The sequence below is a fragment of the Callithrix jacchus genome, chromosome 7 (genome assembly GCF_049354715.1).
Source record: "Callithrix jacchus isolate 240 chromosome 7, calJac240_pri, whole genome shotgun sequence".
Lineage (NCBI taxonomy): Eukaryota > Metazoa > Chordata > Mammalia > Primates > Cebidae > Callithrix > Callithrix jacchus.
The window spans coordinates 84,431,049-84,451,908 of NC_133508.1; the positions used below are offsets into that span (position 1 = coordinate 84,431,049).

Consider the following 20,860-nt stretch of genomic DNA (forward strand, 5'->3'; position numbering starts at 1 on the left):
GCAGACATGCGTGTCAGCGCCCTGCATGGGCCAGCTTCCTGTGTGACATTGAATAAATCCCTCCACCTCTCTGGGCTACACAAACTATAGGGCTTTACAAAATAATAACAATGAAGACTCTGAGGGTCTACAACTAGGAGAGAAAAGGAAGACTTCACTCTTTCTCCTTGTTCTTCCCTTTTCCCTCTATTGACCCCAACCTTCCACCGCCCAGCCCACCGCTCCCAAAGACCCCAAGAACTTTTGTATTTACCGCTTCGCACTTGCTGTACGGGTCTATGACCTTCTTTAGAAACTTTTTCTTTACGAGTTTATTTTGGCTTGTGCTGAGCATTCATAAAATTCCTAGGGAACTGGAGGTTTAAACGCTGGGCTTGTAAAAGGAGTAGGTGGGAGGGAGTGGGAACCCGGCAGAGAGGGGAGAGGACAGCAGCCAGCCCTTGGAAGCTGGAAGACAAGGCTAAGTTTTCCACTCTCTGCTCAAACCTCGCCTTCTGTGAGTCCTGGGTCTTTGAGGTCATGAAAGGGGAGAAGAGGAGAAGGAGAAAGAGAAAGGGGTGGGGCGGAGGTGTGTGGAAGGAATTGGAGGCAAGAAGGGCTGGGATTTTCCCACTGGGTGAGCAGAGTAGGGCCCATTTCTGATAAGTGATCTCTCTGGCTCCTCTCGGGTTTTCTTGTCATTCATCTCTCAGCCAAGCTGCTCCTCAGCAGGTTGGAGGCGCTGGTGAATGGCTCAGAGAGCGCAGGGCATATGAAACAAATTAGGTCTCTGTTACAGCCACCCAGAGGCGGGTGATGGATGGGGGCCTGTGTTCACGGCAAAGCTAATTGGCAACACACAGAGACATCCATGAAAGTACATTATTGTGCCAGACTTCAGAGTCACTGGACTTTTTTTTAATTGTAGAACATTATACAGCCAGAGATAAGCACAGTGAAAGTTTTAAATCTAAGAAAAGCTTTTGACTGTGGAGTAAAAATAACATACACAGAGAAGTTTGATTTGGATTCAGGTTTTATTAATGTTCTTTCATTGCAAAATGTTTCCAATTATAAAACAATTCGGAGAGCTCTGCATTAATAAATTTGCCTGTCTTTCAGAAAGGCCAGAGATTTTGAAATGCCTGGTGGACAAACACACACATACACAAACACACATACACAGTATTACCAGAAGGGTATTACAGCAATATCTCAACTCTTCCAAAGTCAGACTGTGTGGCTCAGACCTGGGTAGAGGTGAAAAATCTCATGACTGAGCTTGAAGAAGAAGTACCTGAAGTTTACTTAGCATCACCTGATCCAAGTACCCACAAATATACTCAAACCTGGCTCAGATGTCATTAGCAGGGATCAGCAAAGACTACAATGTTCTAGGCCTCAGCTTCCCCACTTGTAAAATGACGCTGTTGGGTTGAATAGCCAACAGGATTTTAGGATTTTTCCGGGAAATCAGTGAAAGATCATTATTGATTGCCCCCAAATATTTCTTCATCTTTGCTTTAGGAAAAGTTAACTAAATCTGAATTTGATCAGCAATGGGAAGAAAGACCAAATCATAGTTCTAACCTGACAAACCAGGAGCTGGAGCTTGTGCCAAGTTGTTTGTAAAGAGTAACTAGTAGCATGACCGAATCCCGACTGGAAGTTTGCGAAATAACCAGTCATCTTCATAAACCCCAAGAGGGATAACAGATTACAGTAGTTTTCAAAGGAACTTCATGTTTGCAAAGTGACTGGTAAATTGATGTTTCTTAGTGAATTGAGGACAAGATGTTTCTCTAATAACTGGCCATTTTCAGTTCAAATACTTGCTTAACTATATCCAACCATTTTGTTTTCTGCTCCCAAGTAACTGTAGTTTTAACTCTAGGGAGGAAATGCAATTCTAACTCTGGGTTTTTTTAGGTGGCTTCAGCTGTTGGCTGGTGTGGGTCAATGAGGGGAGGTAATATCTTCTTAGGAGACCTCTCACAGGCTCAGCCAGCCCAGGGCCAGGAATTCTGGTCATAAACCTAAAGATAAGCACCTCTTTCCCCAAAGGCAGCAGCAAGATCTGTTCCTGCAGGGCCTCAGAGAGGGCTGCACTCAGGTTTTGCTGTTCGCAGATTTGGAGGCTGCCTTCACAGTGTCCCCCACCCTATAACGTTCCTCTCTCCCAGCCATCCTTCTAGTCTCATTCCTGGCCCCTGATCTAGAGCTCCCCAGAGAAGAGCAAAGACAGAGTCACTGGGTCAAGGCAGACACATGGAGACAGGTTTCCCGAGCTTTCACTCCCACAAGCCCTGTGCGGCCAGCTCAGCACCAGCTTAAAGCCCACTGCTTTTCACAAGGATGAAAGAAGGGAATTTACTTGCCTTTTCTCATCAGTGGCTCCGGATCCTACTCCGACCTGTCCTTCCCCACACCTGCTCTGCCCCACACTGACTTCTGGGGTCTGGAGAAAGGACAACGTCACCAGTGTGAACTCCGGGCCTGGTTTCCTGGGGAGAATGGCGTCAGCCCGACCTGCTGCCGAACCTCACCACCTGAGGACCTGGTCTCCAAGGCCCTGGTCTCTGTCTCACACTCCTAGCCCTTGGCTCAGTCGGCCTGGCAGTGACCACAGCCCCGGGCTCTCTTCTCTCCACCTTCCCAGGGCCTGGATGGCCTTTGAGTAAACAGATAGCCCAGCGAGGTATGTGATCAATTAGCTTTGCTGAAAATACAATCATTTTGTTATTCCAAGCTGATGAGAAGGCCTGCTCTCCCAGCCTCCACATGCCAATCAGCCCGTGTCACCGATATAATTTTCCACATAAACACAACCTTTGTGCAACATCTACTCTTGTAAATAGATGTAATTCCCAAACCAAATAACGTGCTTGGAGGGGAAATGGATATTATGCATGCAAAAAGAAAAGCCGGCAATTTTTACACTTTCCAGGCAACAAAAGATTACCCCTAATTGCTAACGGGGGAGTGGGGAGCGGTGGGACAGGGAGGTGGCCTGCTGCTGGGAAGCCAGGGAGGCCAGCTTCCAGGAGGATTTTTTTCTCTCTCTGCACATGTGTGAGCACAGACCACCAGGAACTGCCTAACCCGGGACTTGTCCTATTTAGGCAACTGGGGAGAACGTGGTTGTTGTTGATACCTTAAAGGAAACGAAGAGTTACTTAATTATAAGGTTTGTTCTCTCTTGCCGGGAGAGACCCACTCCAAACCCTAAACGATACACATCCTGTTGCAGAATGTTCCCTACATTCCTGCCTCGATGGGTTGTGGAGAGTGTGAGTTCCTCTGAAATGCATTGCTGTGTCTTTCTCAATGTTCTGCTCATTTACGTGAATCCCTAAATTAGACCTTGAAAGCAGCGGAAGTTCTCAGGCAGCCAGGGAGCGAGAATGCTGCAGAACCCACTGTATAATCCTGGCCAGATTCTGGGCACTGGCTGCTCCCTGGGCTCTCCGAATGTTACGGAAATGAAGGCTGGGATGCCTCTCCTGGGCCCTTGGCCTCTCCTCTTCCCCTGGAACAGGAGGAAGAAAGCTCTTTGGGGCCACTGTCGCCCCTCCTCAGAGCCCCAGGCCAAAGGGAGAGAGCAGTCTAGTACAGGGAGTGGCAGGATTGCTGAGCTGCCCCCGTGTGGTGCTAGGGGGCTCAGGGGCCAGAATCCCCAGGGACCCCACAGCCAACCCTACCCCGGGCCGTGTGGGGAAGGGGAGAGAATCACAGACGACATAATTTCAACAAGGACGATTTCTGTCTTTTGCAAGGACCCTTCTATTAGCAGGTGAGTAATCACATCTTGGCCCCAAGAAGGCCTCAATCTTTCCTATAATACTTCTGGGTCTTTATTTCATCAAAGTTCAAAACAGTGGGTGATGCATTAGAAAGGGAGTGTGGGTCTCTGTATTGACGGCGAGCAAACATGGGCAAGCGGGAAGGAGCAGGCAGTGTGACCAGGGCTCGGGCTCCTTTCCAGGTTCTGTCCCCAGGCCTGGGAGGGGTGGGTGGCCCCTATTGCTTCAGCTACAAAAGATTCTCCTTTCTGACCCCCACCCCTCCCCCTGCCCACGGAACTCAGCCTAAGAACGATCCTCTCTGAGCGTCCATCCGTTCCTGGCTCCCAAAGCCCATCTGAAACTCATTAGCTGCTTGAAATGATTGTCATGGGAGCCCTTGATGGAGAACAAGAAAAGGAGAGGGATACTTTTAAAGGACAGCAATCGGGACCCAAATGCTGGCAGATGTTTGGAAACCTGGCTGTTGAGGAGAGGCCTCCCGGAGGCAAGGGGGCCGACTCCTCAGCCTGACCCTGGCCGGGCCCCCACCTCCCCATGCCTTTGTCTTTCCAGGCAGTTCCTGGAGCCCTGGCTGGGTAAAGCAGCTGTCTTCAGGTCTCCATTGCCACAGAGGAAGAATCCACGGTCCTGTGATGTGCTCCAATCTGATTAGGAGGACAGCTGTGGAGGTCCCTTGATTCTTTGTCACTTGCAGCTTAATTCCTGCATTTTGTAGATAAAATGACTTTTTGTAATAATCAGATCATAAAATATGAGAAATGTTGGAATCAAGATAGCATACAATATTATTTCAGAACTAAGACTACTTGAAATTTAGTCTTCAAAATATAGAACATTGAATTTAAAAAGATTTTTGTATTGTAGGATCTTAAAAACTCAGTATGTAAGAATCTCAGATTGTAGGAATTCTTGAAAAATTGATTTATAAAATCGTATAAATGCTTTAGATTCTTAGTAGCATAAAACAGAATTCTAGAATTTTAGGATTATGAAATCAAAATTCTAGAATACTAGAATTGTAGAGCATTAGAAATATCAAAGAATAAATTTATAGAAATACAGAATCATGGCCTCTTCCATTATAGAACTTGAGAATGGCGGATATTAAATTAAAGAAACACTGAATGATAGAATCTTAGAATCACAGGATATTAGCATCATGGAATGGTAGAATTAGAACCATAGTGTCTAGAATTAGAGAATCATAGCAGTTTATAATTACAGACTCACTGGATTACAAACTCTTAGAATCACAGAACCTTAGAATCAGGGAGTGTCTGTTTTGTTAGAGAAGTATCAGATCTATGAATTACAGAATTTTAGAATTATAGGCTTTTAGACATAGCCTTGACGAATTTCAGCAACAAAAAGGGATTTAGAGGCCATTTGGCTGGGCCCTATTCACACACACACACACACACACACACACACACACACGCAAAACCTCTCAGTAACCCTGTGCTTATGTCTAGACAACGCAGTCTAATTTTATCGCTCCTTACATCCCCTAGAGCTGCCGACCTCCTTTTCTGTCTCCCCTCTCTGCCTGCCTCTCATCATTACAAATTCCTACCAGCCCTCTGTTTTTCAAGGAACAGCTTGCTTTTCGTTTTGCAAATCATCCAGCATCTTAATTCACCATGCCTGTGTCTTGCAGGAAAAGACTATTTCAGTGATTAACATATCAGTGAAATGAAGCCTTGACTTCATTTGGGATGTGGGAGGGAGAGCAGGAGGGACAGACAGGGGTGTGTGTGTGTGGCCTCCATCCCAGAAACAGTCTCCAATAGGCCCACATAGGAACCTGTGCTGCTCATTCCCTCTAGGAAGGAGGTGGGAGCCATAACAGCGGCTGAAATCACACAGCCTGGCCTATCTAGGTGAGAGGAGATTCAAAACTGCAAGCCATTTCACGCTTATTTATTTTATGATCCTCATGGGCTGGAGTTTACATAGATCGAACAACATGTGGATTAGATAATTTGCTAGGTATTAACAGCCTCCAATGGTTATCAGTCTTGGGGGTGATTAAAGCGGGGTTGATGGGGATGGTTCAGTGATGAGTTGATGATGTTATCTGTGTCTTCATCAGGGTTCAGAGAGATGTGGCAGCTCGTCACCCAGCCATAAATCCCCGCCATGACAGCGTAGTGGAAGAGGATGGTTAGATATCAGCCGGAGATTAACACTTGGGATTCTATCAAGTTTAGGAATAAACCAAAAGCAGAATGAAGTTGGCTTCAGAGTCACACTGGCAATTTAGAAAATATTGCCTTCGGAATGAATTCATCCCCAAAGCTCTGTAGAAGGACTAGCCAAAGAGAAACAACTTCAGTATGAAACCTCCTGCTTTTTATTCAAGCACCATGAAGACAGTCTGTGCAGTGACCACTGAAATATGAGGCTATCTTCCTCAAATGATCTTTTCTCCAGCTCAGTTCCCACACAGAATCTCCCAGCCCCAGGTTCACATAAAGCACCTCCTAGGGGAGGGAGCAGCTTAGGATAGAAATGCTGAGAGATCATGGCAATCTTCCCATAGATGAAGCATTGAAATCAACCCCTTTTGCTGCTTTCAAATCTGTTCTTATTTTTTTAGATTATACTTTAAGTTCTGGGATATATGTGTAGAACGTGCATGTTTGTTACATAGGTATCATGTGCCATGATGGTTTGCTGCACCTGTCAACCCATCATCTACATTAGGTTTTTATCCTAATGATATCCCTCCCCTAGCTACTCCCACCTGGAGAGGACCCGGTGTATGATGTTCCCCTCCCTGTGTCCATGTGTTCTCATTGTCAGCTCCCACTTACGAGAACATGCAGTGTTTAGTTTTCTGTTCCTGTGTTAGTTTGCTGAGAATGATGGTTTCCAGCTTCATCCATGTCCCTACAAAGAACGTGAACTCATCCTTTTTTATGGCTACATAGTATTCTATGGTGTATATATGCCACTTTTTCTTTAACCAGTCTGTCATTGATGGGCATTTGGGTTGGTTCCAAGTCTTTGCTATTATGAATAGTGCTGCCATAAACATACATGTGCATGTATCTTTATAGTAGAATGATTTATAATCCTTCGGGTATATTTCCAGTAATGAGATTCCTGGATCAAATGGTATTTTTGGTTCTAGATCCTCAAGGAATCGCTACACTGTCTTCCACAATGGTTGAATTAATTTACACTATCACCAATAGAGTAAAAGCATTCCTATTTCTCCACATCCTCTCCAGCATCTGTTGTTTCCTGACTTTTTAATGATCGCCATTCTAACTGGCGTGAGATAGTATCTCACACATCTAGTCCTTTTCTTTGAGATGGAGTTTTGTTCTTGTTGCTCGGGCTGGAGTGCAATGGTGCAATCTTGGCTCACTGCAACCTCTGTCTCCTGGGTCCAGGCGATTCTCCTGCTTTAGCCTCCGGAGTAGCTGGGATTACAGGCAGGAGCCACCACGCCCGGCCTCACACATCTATTCTTAATAAATCATTTAGTTTAGAAACTGCAAAGCCCCACAACAAACCAAATTGCAGTGCCTAGCTGCTTCTAGGAATACCATTTCGTTGTAGCCAAGATTTTCCCAACACTGAATTGCCTGCCGGAGAGGTAGAAAGGGGTCAGGCCAAACATGCCTGCCACACTGTGTGCCTTTGGGCAAGTTAGCGCTCCATTCTGGTCCCCAGCAGGCCCACCCACAAACAGGTAGTTGGATTAACTAATCCAAATGTGAGAGCAAAAATATTAGAAACAGGAAAAGAACAATTTGGCTTTGTTTCCTTTTTGTGAGTTGAATTTCAAATTAGTCAGGCGAGTGTTTCCATTTATTTTAGAGGCAGTTCCACCACGACCTGCTGTTTTCGTGGCTCTAGCTTTTGATTTCAGATGCGAAACTTCCTAGACTGCTGGCTGCAGCCATTGTACAGTTTTCAATGGTGTGGCGTATTGTTAACACAAATGACAAATGCCATTGCCTCCTCAATTCTGAAAGAAGAAAAGAAATGGGGAGTGAAAATGAGCTAATGGAATAGCAAACCAGGTGTCAAGAGGCCTCATTCTATGGCTCTCAGTTTCCCCATCTGTAAAATGGGGAAAGGGTGGAGGCAGGAGAAATCTAGAGGTCGTCTTTTTGCTCCAAAACAAAGTTGGAGTTTCTGAGGCCTCAGCCCTGATTCTAAACAAGGGTACTGGGTGTACTGTGCTCTGTTACCTCTGTCTGCAGCCCTTCAGGGCCACCCCCACTGATTCTGGAGATGGGAGGGGTGGGGCTGAGGGAAATGGAGAGTCTTTACAAAGGGCACAATGGCAAATCCCTGATTTGTGGACAAGTCCCTTTCACTACGAGCCTGAAAGGCCAAGGAGGGGTGGGCAGGGTGAATCCCTCTTGCTATAGCCCCATTGAAAGTTGGTGGACCTGCCGGCAATGAAAGGAAGTGAGTTAAAGAGGCAAGTGAGGGGCTGTGCTAGGGACTCAGCAATCCCCTGACACAGATGAGGGGCAGGGCGGCAGGCTCTGTCCAGCCCACATGGACTGCCTGGCAAGGCTGCAGGGCATAACAGGTCCTCCACTGGGGCTTTCTCCCTTCTTGATTTGAATCCCAGCTTTAAACTCGTGACAATACTGTGTGTCCTTTCATGGTGGATTTGGCCGGGATTTATGACTGATATTCTTGGAACTGCAATTCTCTGGAAAGGCCAAGGTTGGTAGTGAGGTTGGGGAGTGGGGCTGGGGCGATTGCAGGGCTCAGACCAGCCCATTTAGTCAAAATATCTAATCCGGAAAGCTGCACACCAACCAGCTCACACACATCCACAGCTGACTGTGGCCAACGAATGGCCTGTCAGTTCAGTCCAGCAATGGATCGGTTAGATGCACAATGGGCCAGTCCAATCAAAGCAGTCATTTCAGTTATAAAAATGGCAGCGTGAAAAGGAACCACAGAAAAGCAGTAGCAGCAGTTCCGTTTTTGCAAAGTGACCGTGCAGCTTCCTTGACTGTGTACAGGGAAGCAACCAAGCAGTTTCCCAACACAATTGCTCAGTCTGGTCCAGTCAATCACTTGGCAGGTCTGGAGATAGAAACCTATAGAAATGATCCTGTGGTCCACTCTGAGCCCCTGTCTCATGCTGTGGAACCTCAGAATTATCATATTGTCAGAACTGGTAGAGAGTGGGGCTTGAGAATCATGCAGCCTCACCCCTCCCTTATCCCAGGGGTTACAGAAGAGCTTGGGGTCCTTACCGAAATGCCATGGCACTTCAGGAGACTCCCCTTCTCTCTCCGAGCTGAACATCCCTCAGTGGCAGCAAGTTCTTCCTTGTGTCTAACCAGAGTCTCTCTCGCTGCAGGAGCAGTCTGGATGCCCCTCGTCGTAGCCAGTCTCCAGAGGTGAGTGTGCTGGGATCCTGGCCTGGGAGTGGGCTGGTGACCACTCTTCCCTGAGGTAGAAGAGGGTTGGATGGTGGAGGAGAACCTAGAGGGCCATCTCTGTGTTTGGTGAATAAACATCAGAGTCCAGTTGCCAGCCTGTCACTCTGCAGCCTTTCAGTGTGTGAGAGGCCAGGAGGGCCAGAGGGAGTTCCCATGGGCGGCACATGAAGAAGCTGGGGTCTGCAGGGGCTGCGGGGGCTGGAGCCCAGGCAGGGCCTGCTCTGAACAGCCAGTAGAATCAGCTTTTGCAGGCCATGGAACTTCACACCCTTGAAAGGCTCCAGAGAGGCCCACAGAAAAAATAAACTGTTCCTCCCATCCGTGGCAGATCGGCGATCCTCAGGGGCTCCCGGTCATGCACATGGAAACCCTGTAAAAGGGCCCAGTGTTTCCTTTTTCACTCCCTGAAAGGATATGGGCTGAGTCTCGCCACGGCTGCTGGGGTCGGGCAAAAGTGCTTCATCCACGCCAGCGAGGCCTGGGGTCCAGCCCTGCTCTCCTGGGACAGCCACCCCAGCCTCTGAGTTTACACATCTGGCAAGCAGGCATTAAAAAGACCCCCCCCCCCACTTAGGGTTTTTTTGTGTGTGTGCTGGCAGAATAAGGCATATATATGTATGAATATACCTAGCACACGGTAGATGCTTGATCAATGTCTTCCTCCTCCCGCTGTCTATGGAACCTAGAACAAGACAGCTTTCCTTTAGGAGCCACAGTTCCCTTTCCTGGAAAGTGGGGTGAGCACCTACATGTGTCAGGATGAAATGAGACAAAGGGCTTAGCACAGGGCCTGGCCCCAGAAGGTTCTACTGTAGTATAATTTCTTCTTTCTTTCGGTTCCTCCTCGCCTCTGGGTCTCAGGTACATCATCTTATAAATGAGAATGGTAATACTTTCTTGACCCACTAGGTCAAGAATGCTGTGAGGATAAACACAGTGCTACCAGCACATGATGAGCTTCATTATGCTGTAGAACCAGAGGGGAGGCTAGATCTCAAAACACTGAAAGCAAGCAGAAAGGTGACAAGGCTTAGAGAGTCCTAGGAGTATTATGACAAGATTTAGATGAGGACGTGGCTCTTGTCTCACCGAGTGACAGTTCAGTCAGCAATGTTGGGAGTCTTAAGGAGAAAGAGGGGTCCCTGCTTCTTGTTGGTACCGGAGAGGGCTTGCTGGGGGTGTGGTTTGCATAAAGCTATGGAGCGCTGTCTTTTCATGGGTCTAGTTTGTTGCAAATGCTTGAGGCCCAGGCTGCTGCTGGCTCCCAGCAAGTTGGGAGATGTTCCCAGAAATGTCCATGGTCTCTTGCCTGGGATTTTCAGAGCCACAAACAGACAAACTAGGACCAAGGGGGTTAGGAGGAGCAAAAGTAAGAGTAGATCCCAGTGTGAGCTCCCCAGCTTCCTGACATGGCAGTGCCCAGCAGAGACTGTGACAGTTACAGAGGAGAGACTTTGGCAGTGGGTGAGGGTGGGATTATCTGAGAGATAAAGCTTGGAGTCAGGTACCCTGGGCTTTGCAGGTTCAAGCTTTGCAATTTACCCTTGTGACCTTGGATTAGTTTCCTACCTTTGCAAAGTCCGTTTCTTTATATGTAAATTGCCTGTAATTCCTACTTCACAGAGTTGTTTTGGAGATTAAATGAGATAATGACTATAAAGCATTTAGTACAGTGTCAGAAACTTGGGGACTCCCTGTCACAGCTTAGATTCTAAGATCTTACAGGCTGAAATTTGTAGGGAGAGGTTAAGATCCTATTTTTTGAGGATTTTGAAATTTTAGGAGATTGAATCCATTTATTTACCAGGTACTTATTTATAGCTTATCCTATGCTGAATATTTTTTATGGGCTTTATAAATATTCATTCAGTCTTCACAACACTATGAGCTAGGATAAGTAAACTGAGGCAGAGAGAAGGTTAAGTAACTGGCCCATAGTCACACAGCTAAGGAAGTGATAGAGCTGAGATTAGTTCCAGAGTCTATGCACGGAAGATTTTAAAACCATGAGACTCTAAAACCATTCCATATTCCTAAGGTTACAGAGAATTTGAGATTATGGGACTTATATTAATAATCACAAATATCCAGGATGAAATAGTTCTAGGGCATACTTCTTCTGCAAAGGACCAGGTTGTAAATATTTTCCTTTGGCTTGGCAGGCCATAAGGTCTCTGTCACATTACTCAACTCTGCTGTTGTAGCCATATCTAAACAAATGGGTTCCAATAAAACTTTATTTACAAAAGCAGGTGGCAGGTGGATTTGGCCCGTGTTAGAGTTTGCTGATCCCTATTCTCGATGCATTGTCTGCTCTGTTGAGTGCCCTGCTGGGGGCCCCCTTCAGGACTGAGCCCCTGAGGATCCCAGCTGTGCCCCTCATTTGGAGATGCAGAGGGGTCTGTGGGGGCCGTGTTGGCTCCCCAGGGTGTGGATGCCTCTGAGTATGGCTCTCCCTTTCTGTCCTAGAGAGGCTGTTGAAAAGGCTCCTCTCTCCAGCAGTGGCGCCTCATTACTCATGGCTGGAAAACAATGTTAATTTCCCCCATGCGGGAAGCAGCTGCACTTGTGAGCCAGGGCTCATTTTGCTGCATGAATATTTATGGCATGTCCTCTAATTAAGCTCAGAAATAAAATTTATCCTGCTAACAGGGTCCACGGAAGACTGGAAGGCTGTGTCAGGAACTAGCCTCTTATGCCTGTGAAGTAGGGTTGTCAATGAAACATTTGTTTCCAGAGCCACTTGGCCAGGGCCAGTGTCCACAGGAGCATTTCCTGGAAGGTCAAGCACCCTTGGTGTGGTCACATGCTTGTGGGAGGGGACACCTAAGCCACCTTGCTGAGGAGCGATGGGCGCCTATTGTCCCAGGCCTGCATGTGGTGACAGAGAGGTGACTCCAGGCCAGAGCCCTTAGCGATAGTTTATTTCTTTTAGTCAGGGTGACTCAGGTATTTCCTGATTGGGCCTCAAAGGCCACTCCAGTATAAATAGCCCAGAGAGAAAGGGCCCCAGAGTGGGAACCAGGAGAGTTAGGTTTGAGTTGCTCCTCTGACACTGATTCTGTCTGACCTGGGACCAGCCTGCCTACTCTTTCAGCCTCAGGCCCCAGCTTCGTTAAAATGATGGCAGACTGTCAGCATCATGGAGTAGACTGGGAATCACGGGAGATGATAGAAGATAAAAGTCTTTTGGGGAATGGTTCCCACCACGATTTGGAATTTCCTTTACCTCCAGGCCCTCCCCCCTTAAATCCCTGGAACCAAGGAAAGCCTAGGCCTAGGCCAGTAACCTTGAGGGTTTCCGGAAACCATAAATCTCGGCCTTTCCTTGAGGGGTCCTATCTCCAGAGAACTGCCTGGGCCCTCATATCCTCTTCCACAGAACCAATAAACCAAGCAAACACCATAAAGCTCCTCACCCCACCTGAGCTTTCCCCACGGTCAGAGTCAGACCTGGTCAAGAGTCATGAGTTTCAGAACCGGCTATAAAGTCACACGTGGCTCTTCCCCTTTTCCTTTTCAGAATGGAACTTACCTTCGCGTTCTCTCTTCTGTCTTCTTTTCAGTATGTTTCCTCTTTTTAATTTCTTCCCAGCACCTCAGAGATCTCATCTTATGTTCCCAGCCCCACCTCCCAGTTGCTGGTAGGGGCTGGGGGAGGAGGATGCTTTCCTAAGGCAGGTCCAGGGGTGTAATCAACCGGGGGCCTTGGCAACTGGCACACCTTGTAAATTCAAAAGTCAACAAGATGTGGAAGCGGAGGAGACCCTGGGGTTGGAGAGGAGGAAGTGGGGAGGTGAGGGTGGGCCTTATCTTGTGAAGTCGGTCAGGGGTGGCTTCAGTGCCCTCTGCCTCCCCTGGCGGGGCCTGCCCCACCCCCTGGAGCCTGGCACTTCCTGCTCTCATTCTTCACCTTCACATCCGGAGCTCAGAACTGATCACAGTTACAGCCTGGTCCCTGGAAGGGGCCCTAGAGGCTTTCTCTCCCACACCCTCTCACTACAGATAGGCTGAAAAAACCGGGAGGGCCTTGCCCTAGCTCAGTGTCAGGGCAGGTAGAGTGGAAATAACACTGGGCTGGGGCCAGGAGACCTGGTCTCTGGTTCTTGCCTGGGCTGAGTCCAGACCTCAGTTGCAGACTGTAGCCTTACCTGTAACCCCCAGGTTATCATGAGATGGGAGGAAAGGTCACAGCTGCTTATGGCCCATCTCAACCACAGAACCATAGGAACCACTTATGGCTATTTACATCCGGGACACACTCTTCACTGAAAAAGGATGCCATGATCTTACCAATTTGGAAGTTTGGTGTAGTGGGCTCATTAGAGCACTGTAGCAAACGTGTGACTTTCACAAAAGTCACTTTAACCTCTCTGGGTTTGAGCTTCCTCATCTGTAATATGGTAATAATAATCTACCCCCATCACCCTCCTCTGCCAACTTTCCATTCAGCTTCTGATGAGGATCAAATGAGATACTGATTCAGTGTTTTGTTAGCTGAATATGTTTACATGTGAAATAATAAGTATTAAAATCATACCTATTGTTTTTGTTATTATTTGGTGTTTACTCACCTTCCTGGCTAGCCAGAAAGAGCTGGTGCTTTCTGAAGACCTAGGCCCATGAGCAAATTTTGCCTGGTCAGAGAGGCCAAGAGTAGCCCAGGAGCTCTGCCACTGCCTGCCGGGGCCCAGAAGATTTGAGGAGGAGAGCTGCAGTGTTAGAGGGCCAAGACCCCTTTGTCAAGGATTAAGTCCAAGCCTGTTGGGTGAACGGTGGCACCTGCGCCCCTCAGTATGTCATTGCACTAAGAAAGGCTCAGAGACAGCTCAAGGGGCCTGCCCCTAAACACTCACTTTTCTGTTTCCACGGCTCATGTATTTTGGGGAGGAAGATTTAATCCATATATTGTTAGTTCATTTGCATTAAAGTTGTCACAAAGCTTTGTCTGAGCCATTTTGGGCTTGTGTGGCCTGTTGGGGAAACTTTACTCTCTTTCGAAGGCCTTTTCCTCCTCTCTGGGCAAACAGGAAATCATACTCTGCCCAGGAGCAACAAACCTGAAACCTTCAGTGCTGCTGCCCCACCTGCCTCCTCACAATTGAAAATGACAGGCCCAGATCAAGTTCCCCTGGAGCCCAGCAAACTCTCATGCCTGGCAACTAAATGCCTCCATGATTTGCCCCAAGCTTTCTTGATAGCAGTTGTCTCCTAACCACCAGGCGGGGTGAGGTTTATGGAAACCTCTGTTCCTGCCGTTCCCTTTCCCCTGGCTACAGTTCCTGCTCCCTGTTCCTGACATTTTGCCCATTCTTTGAGGCCCAGCTGTGGTTCAATCTCAGCCTTCCCTTGATCATTCTTATGAAAGCAGTTTCCGGCTCAGAATTCGGTACTAAGTGTCGGTAAATGTTTATTGGATGGATGGATGGATGGAATGATGGACAACAGGGACTGGGATAATGTATCCTGTTTTTTCTTCTTCCCTCTCCTCCCTCTTCTCCTAAAATGTGTCTGGCCCAGGTTTTGGTACCCACAGAGGTTTGAGGAATGCCTAAAGAATGAATGCATGTGCAGTGGATGAATGGTGTAGGAATCCATTTATAGAGCACGTGCTATGGGCTCCACGTGGGGCCGGATGCTGGTATCACAGCTGTGAAGAAGAATGCTTCCTGCCCTCATCCTGCACATTGTAGCTGAGAAGGCAGGCTGACACCAGGAGTTGCAAAGTCTATCATGTATTTAGTTACTCTTATGATCAATGCAAGGAGGGAGGAAAATAAGTAAGTGTGGAGTGAAGAAAAAAATAAATAGAACGAGGGAGGGAATGCGTATGTACACAAATAAATGAGTACTGGGGAGAATAAGTAAAGGAAGGATGGATGAAGATGAATTCATTGTGAAGGAAAAGACCCCAAGCCATGTGACACAGTATTTATGGATACAAGGCCTAGAGGCTAGTGTGGCCTGAAGTCAGCCCCTCTCTTTGTTCCCAGATGGCAGGAGCAGCAAGCCGGTAGGGAGAGTTAAGGCCCTCTGCATCATGAGACGGGCACCGCTGCTACCATCTTAACATCTCCCAAACTGTAGTCTCAGAAAGGGTGGGTATTTGTGTTGAAGACTTTAACTTGGAGAATCTCAGAGCCTGCAGGGTATGGTTGGTTTTTTTTTGTTTGTTTGTTTTTTTGAGATGTAATCTCACTCTGTTGCCAGGCTGGAATGCAGTGGTGTGATCTCGGCTCACTGCAACCTCTGGCTCCTGAGTTCAAGTGATTCTCCTGCCTCAGCCTCCCAAGTAGTTGGGATTACAGGTGCCCGCATCCACACCTGGCCAATTTTTGTATTTTTAGTAGAGAGCGGGTTTCACCATGTTGGCCAGGCTGGTCTCAAACTCCTGACCTCAGGTGATCCATCCATCTTGGCCTCCCAAAGTGCTGGGATTACAGTTGTGAGTCATGGAACCTGGCTGCAGGGTCTGAGTTTTACTCGGCACATGGCATTATCCTCAAAGCTTTCACAATCACACCCACATCACACGTACCCTCCACTGGGCAGCCAGAGGGGGATGGGCCCACCTAACGACCTAACACCAGAGTCCTGACCTCCAGGAAGGAGCCTGAGACAGACAAGGCCCTTTTTGACCCAGCTCCTTTCACCCCCCCTCTGAGTTCTTCTTCTTATCCTCTCCCTTTGTGCCCCCCCTCTCCTGGCACATGGCAGCACGCTCCTGCCTTAGAGCCTTGGTGCTCCTAATTCCTTTTGCCTGGGATACTCTCCCCAGACGTCTGCAGGGCTGACTCTCACTTCCTTCCAGTCTCCTCTCAGAAGTTACCCTGTTAGTGAGGCCATCTGTGGCTACTGTGTCCATAATTTTGTCACTGGCCACTTCCTCTGATATCCCATTCCCTTGCTTTGATGTTTCTTTATAGCACTTACCCTTATCTAACACACTGTACATTTTTCTTATTAGTTTATGATCTGTTTCTCCCACTAGGATGTAAACTCCAGGAGGGCAGAGATTTTTGTATTGCTTTGTTCACTACTGCGTCCCAGCAGCTGGAATCCAGCCTGACACACAGTAGGTGCCCACTGCATATGCATTGAATGAAAAAATGACGCAAACTCTCAAACCCAGCATCTCCTCCCATCTAAAAGCTGCTGTCACTGTCTTTCCTTGCTGGGATCCTGCAACAGCCTCTGACCTAATTCTTAGCCTCCTCCCTGACCCCCAGCCTCTTCCTTGATCTTTAGCCCCCTCCCTGACCCCCAGCCTCCTCCCTGACACTCGGCCTCCTCCCCTACTTCACAATCTCTTCTTTGGCTTAGAGCGATCTTTCCTTCATGGTAAATCTGACCATATTGTTTGCCTTCTAGAAATTTCTTACTGTGCTCCCTTTCCTTTCGCTTGATTACGTGTCTCCTGATCCTGTAAAACATAGATCTAAAATAACACACATGCAGTGTCTGATCCATGGTGTGCACTCTTGTCAGTGGTAGTTCTCGCCACCCCGATGACAGGGCCTCCGGACAGAAGGTGTGATGAGGAGGGGAGGCTAAGGAAGGCGTGCTAGGTGCCAGAAGGAGTGCTGGGTGCCAGAAGGCATGCTGGGTGCTGGAAGGCGTGCTGGGTGCCGGACGGTATAGGCAAGCAGCTGGGGGTGCAGTGGTGTAGAGTGAATGAACGGGGTGTGGCCAGGCCCTGCACACCAATTTTAGTAGGAGGATCCTGGGACACCAGGTGAGAGGATTGGTTGGGATCAGATCCCAGTAGGTATTGACTATAAAACTGAGGAGCTCTGCCCCATTCTGCAGGCAATGGGAAACCTCTGTGAGTTTCTTTAGCAAATTCAACATGTTGCCAAGCACTGATTGTGAGCAAGTGCGATAATCGGCACTGTCACCTGCAGGCTTCAATAGTGTCCTATACCAATCCTTAGACATCTATATTACTGTCCCCATTCTACTATGGGGAAACTAAAACACAGAAAGTTTGAATAATTTTCTGAAGGTAACCTTGGGAACCAATACAGCGGGGAATTGGGCCCAGGCCTTGGCAACCCTTAATCTTTGTATCTTCTCACCATCCAGAGGCCTACTGCTCACTGAATGTGTGGATGAGCAAACCTGAATGGCCTGGAGGTTGCTGCTGTCTACCCCCACAGGGCCTCCTCCTTGGTCCCCTAAGCAGGCTTCAAAGCTCCAAGACTTCATGCAGCCTTTTCTGGACTTGGAAGTCAAGAGAAAATTCACAGAACTTTGGAAAACACGTTTTCTTTTAAGGAAGAATTTTTTGTTTTCATTTCAACAGCTCTGGCTGGTGATGAGAGGTGAAGCGAGTTGCCCTGTTTTCCATCCTAACACCTATTTCTAGGTGGGGGCAGGGAGGGCTCCAACCTGAAATGTTATTTCAAAACCTTTCCGAGCCTTGCAGCTCCATTTCCAGGCCACATGCTACAAAGCACAGCACAATTTCCCATTAGGTGCTGTTGCCCTTTCTGTTCTGAGCACCTTTCAAAGTGGGAAGACCCAGCCTGCCCCACCACCCTCCCTCCTGTCCCCATAAATTAAGTCTCACTGCCTGATGTGAGGCTTAAATAAATAGCCTTGCCCGGCACCCGATGGCCACACTCCTGATAGATGGGCTTGCCAAGAGCAGCAAACTCAACTCGCTCCTCCGGGCCCCTCCACAGACAGAAGATGAAACTGGTGTTTTGCAAATGCTTCCTGCCTGCTTTCTGCCAGCCAAGGCACATTCCAAGAAGGAGCAGCCCAGCAAAGTCTTGTCATCTGACGGGGTGAGGACAGAGATGGATGACGCGCTCCCTGCCAGAGAAGGCCACGTTCAGACACTCCCAGATAGCCAGCTGCCACTTTATTAAGAGCAAAGATCTCCATCTGAACCAGGCTGGGAAAGAAAATATTTATGCTTGCCTGTCAGGAGGACCTTCATTTTTCTTCTGGGGAGCCAGCCAGGGTACTGGCCCAGGGATGGAGGAGTGTGACGTGCCTGTGGGGTTGCCCCAGGCCCTTCTGCAGCCCAGGGTTGATGAAGAGTCAAAAATATTCCCAGGGCAGCTCTGGATGGGTTTGGGAGATTTCAGAAGAGCTGGACTTAGACAGGTCAGGGCCTGAAAAACCAGAACACACCCTGGCACCTGTTAACTGTTAATGAGAGGACCTGGGCTTGGGAGTGGGTGCTACAGTTAGAAATCAGGTACAGATGGGCCATAAAATGATCTCATTATTAATTAAAAACAAATAGCAGCATGAATCTGATAAGCAACTTTGTACTAAGAATAAAATAATTTTGTATTGTCAGAAAACGTCAACACTAGAGCGGAGCTTGTCTTTTAAGCTGGGCATGTATTAGAATAAGTTTATATTATGACTTTTCTCATGGTCATTATTTTGAACAAAAGTTGAAAGCCAGTTCTTTAACGGCTTCCGAGATGCCTGTGCATCAGCACTTGGGAAAACCTTGCCACACTCTGGGAGACAGCTGTACCCAATTATAGTGAGTGAGTCATAAGGTGCTAGGCTTAGTCCCTAGCACCTTAGGAGTGGAGGCTCCTAAGTCCCTCGCCCTAGGGAGTGGAGGCTTTGGCCATACAAGAGTGACAGGATCGTTCTTTTAGACCCCAGTGAGGTTCTTCTCCCCCAGCTCTGAATGCTGGATTATTTGTTATCCCGACAGAGTGTGCACATTGGAGTCAGCAGACCTGGGTTCGAATCCCAGCTCCATCACTTAGCAGCTGTGCAACTAACCCTGAGCACATTACTCATTTTAGCCTCCTGTTTTATAAAATGGAGCTAATAAATGTCTCCCTCTTGGGGCTGTCCTGAGAATGCAGTGAGAGATAGTGTGTGAAATGCTCACCATGGTAAGAGTTGCATACACAAGGGGCAGCAGTGAGGGCAGCAGTGGTGCATATTCCGGAACGTCTCTAGGAGTTGGCAATAATTTTTACTGATGTGTGACTGAATACGTGCAAATGTGTGCAAGTGTCACTCCTAGTGCATGTCTTAGTCTGCTCAGGCTACTATGACAAAATACTACAGAGTGAGTGGCTTCAACAACAGACATTTATTTCTCATAGTTTTGGAGGCTGAGAAGTCCAAGATCAAGGTGCCAGCAGCTTTGGTTTCTGGTGAGGATCCTCTTCCCGGCTTGTACATGGCCACTTTCTCCCTGTATCCTCAAGAGGGAGGAGAAGGAGGAGGAGGAGGAGGAGGAGAAGGAGGGGGAGGAGGAGGAGGAGGAGGGGGAGGAGGAGGAGGAGGAGAGAGATTATAAAAACACTAATCCCGTTATAGGGTCTCACCCTCAAGACTTAGTCTTAATTACCTCCCAAAGGCCCCAACTCCAAATACCATCACATTGGGGGTTAGGGCTTTTACATGAATTTTAGGGGAACACGTTCATTCCATAACAGTATCTATATCTGACATCTGTATAGTTCATATCTCTATCAGCTGGTGAACCTGCATGTTGCATAGGTGTTTTTATGTACCTATGGAGGTATGGAGGTTTATAGATACTGTGTACACTGCTGTGTATGGACCTTTCTACAGATGACAGTGTACCACAGGTCAAAGCCAAGGGCTCAGACTGCAGGTGTGTGTGTGTGTGTGTGTGTGTGTAGCATGTGTACACATGCGTATACAAGAATGGGAAGGGCATGACTTGGGCCATAGTGGGCAGCTACCCCCAGCCCCCACCAACCCATAGCACTGCCGAAGGGACCCGGGCAGAGGGACCCAGAGGTTCAGTAGTCTGGGGATCTGTCAGGTCTGAGATCCTCAGCTGCAGGTACCTGAGGATTTGTCCTGTGTTGTGGCAGAGCCCCTGCCCTTCAGGGTGAAGATTACCTGGGGAGGGGACATGGAGCCTGCCCTAGATATTATGGGAACTTTATTAGCTCTTCTTCATCCAGTGTGGGACTCATCTTCATCTATTCAAATGGGTCATTTATCTCATTGAGAACCTTCCAAGCTCCAGCTCAAATGACATTTGCTTAGCAATTGGTCTGTTTGAAAAAGCTGACAATTTGGAGCTGAGGCATGCACAGGCGGCACCATCTTTCCTAGCTGGGGGTGCAGGGAGATGGGCCCATGGGGGAGGGTAGAGGGAGGTGGGGGCATTCAGTTGGTCAAGGATCCCACGGAAACAGGCAAACACATTATCCACTCCAACACAGGCAATTTTTTTCCCCAGGGTAGCTAATTAGCAGGCGGCTGCACAGGCTCTCTACTTGACTTGCAGAATTAGAATGCTCAGCACAGAGATCTGTGTTTATGCTCAAAATCTGTTGTCCCTCTTCTCCAATCAGGAGAGGAGCTCTGTCAGCTCTGGAGCCCAGAGATTGCTCAACTGGCATTTCAGGGACCTGGATGGGCTCTTCCTCCAGAGAAACTCCTTCCCTGTTGGAGGCTTCAGAAAATGGCAAGCCCATCAATGCAGGCACAGGACACATCCACACATGAGCACAAATATCTCCTCATTTACGTAAACGTGACACAAAGGCACAGTCACACACATTTGCCCAGAAGCGTAGGCACCCACCCCCAGAGACACGTGTATAGCATATGCACCTTCACAGCATCTGGGAACATATGTGTAAGGGTACACACATAGAGAAATTGCTTAAA

General features: G+C 47.9%; 2 long non-coding RNA genes across 3 annotated transcripts in view; one reads left to right on the forward strand and one right to left on the reverse strand.

The window, feature by feature from the left end:
* The window catches only part of LOC128928160 (uncharacterized), a 195,250-nt gene that overhangs the window by 143,035 nt on the left and 31,355 nt on the right, over positions 1-20,860 (forward strand). Inside the window, exons 3-4 of one of the 2 annotated variants that reach the window (XR_008472877.2) lie at positions 9,133-9,172; positions 17,300-18,537. This is a non-coding gene — a long non-coding RNA (uncharacterized LOC128928160). Of the gene's footprint in view, positions 1-9,132; positions 9,173-17,299; positions 18,538-20,860 lie in introns of those variants that run through there. The other variant, XR_008472876.2, reaches the window with a different exon arrangement.
* On the reverse strand, positions 5,691-9,262 carry LOC128928161 (uncharacterized). The gene is made up of 2 exons (XR_008472878.2): positions 9,026-9,262; positions 5,691-7,767 (listed from the first exon to the last, which is right to left on the reverse strand). It is a non-coding gene; the product is annotated as an uncharacterized LOC128928161 (long non-coding RNA).